Source organism: Mesoplodon densirostris, chromosome 13 (genome assembly GCF_025265405.1).
Source record: "Mesoplodon densirostris isolate mMesDen1 chromosome 13, mMesDen1 primary haplotype, whole genome shotgun sequence".
Classification (NCBI taxonomy): domain Eukaryota; kingdom Metazoa; phylum Chordata; class Mammalia; order Artiodactyla; family Ziphiidae; genus Mesoplodon; species Mesoplodon densirostris.
In genome coordinates, this window is record NC_082673.1 from 50169308 (window position 1) to 50175791 (window position 6484).

Here is a 6484-nt window from a genome sequence, read left to right on the forward strand (position 1 = left end):
GACACCATATTATACTTTCTAATGTTTGTTTGATGGTTGATTATTTCCCCAATTAAATGTGAGCTCTATGACAGCAAAGATTTTATTTTGTTTACTGCATTCTCACTGCATAGGGCAAGGTCTGGCAACAGAATAGGTGCTAAATAAGTATTTATTGAATAAATAGATGAAGAAATTTACAGAATGCTAGAAATGCTGGTGGTATAATATAGTTATATTCAAAGAACCAGAGAAAATATAAGCACCTTACTTAAACAAACCTATTTTGAAACAAACTTATGTATCAGAAACTGTGCTGAGTGCTGGGGCTACAACAATGTGTGAAAAAAGATACCTGTATTCTGAGATCTCCTTTATTCCAGAGTGATAAACCTGGAAACTTACATAACAGTCACTTACAAACCAGGGACATGGTGTTTCCATTGGAATTTCTTACACTGGACTTTCAATTTTGTCCCTTAATTCTGGAATTATAGATCTTCATAATAGTTTGGTCAACCCAATGTGAACCAGGATGAAATGAACAATTTCATTTTGCCCTCAAATGTCACTTCAGGTTCTAGATTCTGTGATTGCATTCATGGTAGAGGTAGTGTCATAATCATTTTCTTTAGAAATATGTTCATTACATCATTGACTAATGAATTACCTTTAGTATCATAGAGGTCATAGGCATGAAAATCTTCATCTAAAATAGAGACAAACCAATGGCCAAACAAGGTACTGCAACATAAGATCTAAACAAGAATAGTTTATATAATTGGCACATCTGATGTCTTAATTGTCTTGGGCTGTTAAAACAAAATATCATAGTCTGGGGGCTTAAGAAACAGAAATTTATTTCTCATCATTCTGGAGTCTGAGAAATCCAAGATCAAGTTGCCAATTTGTTTTCCTGGTGAGGACTCTTCTTGGCTAGTAGATGGCCATTTCCTCACTATAACATCACATGGCCCTTGACTTGATGAGTGCAAATGTGGAGATAGAGAGGGAGAAGGAGAGGGAGAGGGAGAGGGAGAGGAGAGGGAGAGGGAGAGGGAGAGGGAGAGGGAGAGGGAGAAAGACAGTTCCTTTTTCATACAAGACCATTAGTCCCATCAAGAAGTTTCCAACCTCATGACCTAATCTAACCTTAATTACCCCCCAAGGTTCCATCTTCAAATATCATCACCTTGGGGGTTAGGGACTCAACATATGAATTTTGAGGGAACACTAACATCAGTCCATACACCATCTAGCCCAATAAATAATGTTTATTGTATTAAGTAGAAATTATAAGTGTGCTGGCCAATAGAGAAGGGACAAACAGACAGGACGTGGAGAGCCAAGAAGAGTCTGGAAATTAAAAGAGTTGAGTCTGTACAGGCTCCCTAGGTTCAGAGCTTGAGGTAAAGATTCTGGAGGTATGCTAGCATAGGAAGTTGTGGTAAGTCAGAGAGTAAGACTTCAGAAAGATGGAAGATACCAGCACAGATGAGAAAAGGAGCTGCGTTTTAAAACAAAGGTAATTAGTATCTTAGTCATCAAATCTTTTTATACATATCCTACTTGTATGCAGGGAAGTCTGTCTCCCAGGAGGGCCGTTCACTTCCTGAGACTAGAAGCTAGTGAGTCATACAAAGGATGGGTAGCAAGTTACCCTAGTTTGAATAAGGGTCTGCAAACAGAAGTAAAGGCAGATATGGATAATTCTTACCTGAGCTATGGCTGAGTAGATTATAATTTATTTATTGTGTTTTGAAGCAGCATCTACATTTTTAGATTCCATCAGCATCACAAACATCCCAGCCATTAACGCCAAATCAGAAACTATCTTATAAGGGGAAACTCTATGCTAAAGACCCAGGAACTAGGAGAAGGAAAAGGTTTATGATGTTTCTCTATTTTTGAAAAAGAATTTCTTTTGACTTATTAATAAACTATAGAGAAAATTGGTCTCCGCTCTGTTTATTCTACAACTCCTGCAGATTAAGAATGTGGTTTTAAGCAAACTATTAATTTTAACACAATTACATTTCAATAAAGCATTCTCAATTTCCTATGGAGTTTATTTCAGTGGGAGGTTTACTTGAATTAAAAAGTTTTTGGCACCATTTGTCACATTTTATAATAGAGTAAATTACATGATAGAATGCAAACAGAGTGAGAAAGATCTTAAAAGTAATTATCTACTCCATGTTTTTTGTTTGTTTTGTTCTGTTTGTTTTTTGGCCACTCTGTGCAGCTTGTGGGAATCTTAGTTTCCCGAGCAGAGATTCAACCCGGGCCCTCAGCAGTGAAAGTTTAGACTCCTAAAACCACTGGACTGCTAGGGAATTCCCTCTACTCCATGTTTGAATCCCTTTTGCAATATATTTGTTGCATGATCACCCATTCTTGTGCTTGAACCCCTCCTGTAATAGAAACTCACTTTCTTAAAAGGCAGTTCATTTCATTTTTTGGACAACCCTGAATTTTACAAAGATGTTTCTTATATTGAGTCAAAATTTAGTTGGAGCTGTCACCTAAAAACAGTGCTACCTCATGGTAGAAATACTAACATCACCCTAGGTGCTTTCTCTGACATTTCCTTCTCCCAGTTCTCTGCTTCTTCCCCCAATTTTCCATTTTTAATTTATTTTTGCTTGTTATTTTATACACCTGATTTCTTTCTTTCTTCTTTTTTTTTTAAAGGAGACCAATCTTTTATTTTAACAAAGACTGACAGTTTATAAGACCCTGTGATTTACAGTGGTTAAAGCACAGGTTTTGTATGTTCTCTCTGGGTTCAAGTCCAGGCTTTAACATGTATTGGCTATGTAGCCTTGAGCAAATCACTTAACCTCCATCTGTCTCAGTTTCTTCTTTAGCTAAATGAATATAATACCAGTATCTACCTTATGAGGATGATGTAGGATTAGTATATATATGTATACACCTGATTTCTAAGTTAAAGAGAAAAAAATGGAAATTTTGGACTATTTCTAAATGAATGATAATGATAGTTTCATATCAAAAACTATAAGCTATACCATAAGGATTATTTGGGGAAAATGCCTTAAATATGTTTATTTAAAAAAATAGGTTTAAAATAAATGTTAAGCATTTAATTCAAGAAACTAGATAAAATGCAACAAAATATATTTAGGCAAGTAAAAGACAGAAATGAGGTCAAGGGGCTTCCCTGGTGGTCAAAAGCAGAAATTAATGAAATAAAAAACAAAATAAATATTAGATTTGAGCAACAAAATCCAATATTTTTTTAAGATCGATACAATAAATAAACTTTTTGTAAGTCACTTATAAGATGAGAGTGTGTGAGAGAGAAAACACAAGACATTAGAATGAAGAAAGGAACATAACTAAAGACATATTTTTAAAAAATATTAGATAATAGAATGTTTACATTTGCATTAATAAATTTGGAAAAGAAAATGAAATGAACATTTTCCTAGGAAAAATATATATGACCATGACCAATAAGAGTTATTAGATAATATGACTGGGTGAACAACTATAGAATAAATTAAATAGTTAATCAAATATCTAATACTTAAATGAATAACAGGTCTTTGTAAATTCTGCCTAACCATCACTTCCAGGAAGTATGTTATTATTTAAATTCTAAGTACTTAAAAGAGCATAGAAAATTATGAAGAATTGGTTAACACAGTCTATGTATAGTACATGATCCTGATATAAAGTCTTGATAAAGTTAGAACAACAAAAGATCAATAACACTTATCATTATAGATGCAAAAATATAAAATAAAATCAAATTTGGCAGTATATTAAAACAGTAACACACTATGATCAGGTAGAATGTATTTCTAGAACACAAATTGTTAAATATGTGTAATATAGTATCCATAATTATAGAATAAAGAATGCCAACATATTGGGTAAATAAAAGAAAAAGCAAAGGTTAAAAAACAAACAACATAACCCTCTAAAAGTAACATTTTTAAGAACTGTTCAGTAAAAAGTGCAACTCTGCAAAATAAAAAACCCTGGAGACAAAAAGGAAAATATTCTCATATGTAAGTAAACTCAATTTAAAATCTCTTATAAAAGGTGAACAACAAATCAGGAGAAAATATTTTTCTAACATATATAACAGGCAAAGGTTAATATCCATAATATATAAAGAACACTAATGAATCAATAAGAAAAATATAACCAAAATTGGTTAACTGAGAATTTATATAGAAACAAATAATACACATGTATCATAATCATAAAAGAAGTCAAGCTCTGTGGAAACCAAGGAAATGTAAATTAAAGCAACAATTTTGTAAGTATACTTTTTCATCCATCATATTGATAGATTTAAATGTTGTCAAAGCTTTAGTATAACTGATAGTTTTATGTGCTATTTGTAAGAGTACAGATTGGAACAACTTTAAATGCTTATACACTCTTGGTCCAGCAATTCCATCCCAAGAAATCTATTCTGCAAAAATAACACCATGTGTATTAGCATTGGTTAAAGTACTAAAAAACTGTGCAAAATATAAAGGAGAACAGTTAAATAAATTATGACTCTTCCATGGAAGGAAGAAAATGGAAAATGATGTAATTGTTAAAAATAATAGGATAGGCGTGGGTCTGCATGGACCCTGAACTCCTCCCTCAGCTTCCCTTGCCGCCAGGGTCACAGATTGTCCCAAAACCTGAGAATAGGGCGGAATGACCCTGACACCACCCAAAGCCTCACTGCCACTGCGCTCAAGACAGACCCTGCCAGCCAAAACCGCATCTGCCCTCTGGGCCACGCACCAGGTGTTGCTGTCTCTAAGCTGAACCTGGTCACCATTTTTCAGCAAAGAGCTCTGGGATGTGAAGAAAAGGAAACAACAGTCATACACCCAGGTGGGTTATTACAGACTATTGAGGAGAGTACCTGTGCTATCAGCCGTGTGGTGGACAGGGTCTTTGTGCTCAAGCTGGATGTCAGGCCTGTGTCTCTAAGCAGGGAGAGCCGAGTTCAGGACATTGGGCCACCAGAGTCCTCCAGCTCCATGTAATATCAAATGGCAAAAGCTCTCCCAGAGATCTCCATCTCAATGCTAAGTCCCAGCTCCATGTAACGACCAGCAAGCTACAGTGCTGGACACCCTATGTCAAACAACTAGCAAGATAGGAACACAACACCACCCATTAGCAGAGAGGCTGCCTAAAATCATAAAAGATCACAGACACCCCAAAAAACACCACTGGATGTGGTCTTGCCACCAGAAAGACAAGATCTAGCCTCATCCACCAGAACACAGGCACCAGTCCCTTCCACCAGGAAGCCTACACAGCCCACTGAACCAACCTTAGCCACTGCAGGCAGACACCAAAAACAATGGGAACTGCGAGCCTGCAGCTTGTGAAATGGGACCCAAAACATTTTGTAAGTTAAGCAAAATGAGAAGACAGAGAAACACACAGCAGATGAAGGAGCAAGGTAAAAACCCACCAGACCATACAAATGAAGAGGAAATAGGAAGTCTGCCTGAAAAATAATTCAGAGTAATAAGAGTAAAGATATCCAAAATCTTGGAAGTAGAATGGAGAGAATACAAGAAACATTTAACAAGGACCTAGAAGAACTGAAGGGCAAACCAACAATGATGAACAACAAAATAAATGAAATAAAAAATTCTCTAGAAGGAATCAATAGCAGAAGAACTGAGGCAGAAGAACAGATAAGTGGAACTCCCGGGTAAGATGGCGGAAGAGTAAGACGCGGAGATCACTTTCCTCCCCACGGATACACCAGAAATACACGTGGAACAACTCCTACAGAACACCTACTGAACGCTGGCAGAAGACCCCAGACCTCCCAAAAGGCAAGAAACTCCCCACATACCTGGGTAGGGCAAAGCGGAGAGATCCCCACACAGAGGATCGGTGCCGAGCGGCACTCACCAGCCCGAGAGGCTTGTCCGCTCGCCCGCCGGGGCGCGCAGCGCTGGAAGCGGAGGCTCGGGCTTCGGTCAGAGCGCAGGGAGAGGACTGGGGTTGGCAGCGAGAACTCAGCCTGAAGGGGGCTAATGTGCCACAGCTAGCCGGGAGGGAGTCTGGGAAAACTCTGGAGCTGCCGAAGAGGCAAGAGACTTATTCTTCCCTCTTGGTTTCCTGGTGCGCGAGGAGAGGGGATTAAGAGCGCTGCTTAAAGGGGCCCCACAGATGGGCGCGAGTCGCGACTAAAAGCGCGGAGCCCAGTGACGGGCGTGGGACGCTGGGGCTGCTGCTGCCACCGCCAAGAAGCCTGTGTGCGAGCGCAGGTCACTGCCCACACCGCCCTTCCGGGATCCTGTGCAGCCCGCCACTGCCGGGGTCCCGGGATTCAGGGGCGGCTTCCATGGGAGAACGCACGGCGCGCCTCAGGCTAGTGCAACGTCACACCGACCACTGCCGCTGCAGGCTCGCCCCGCACTCCGTGCCCCTCCCTCCCGCCCGGCCTGAGTAAGCCAGAGTCCCCGAAGAGGCTGCTCCTTTAACCCTGTCCTGTCTG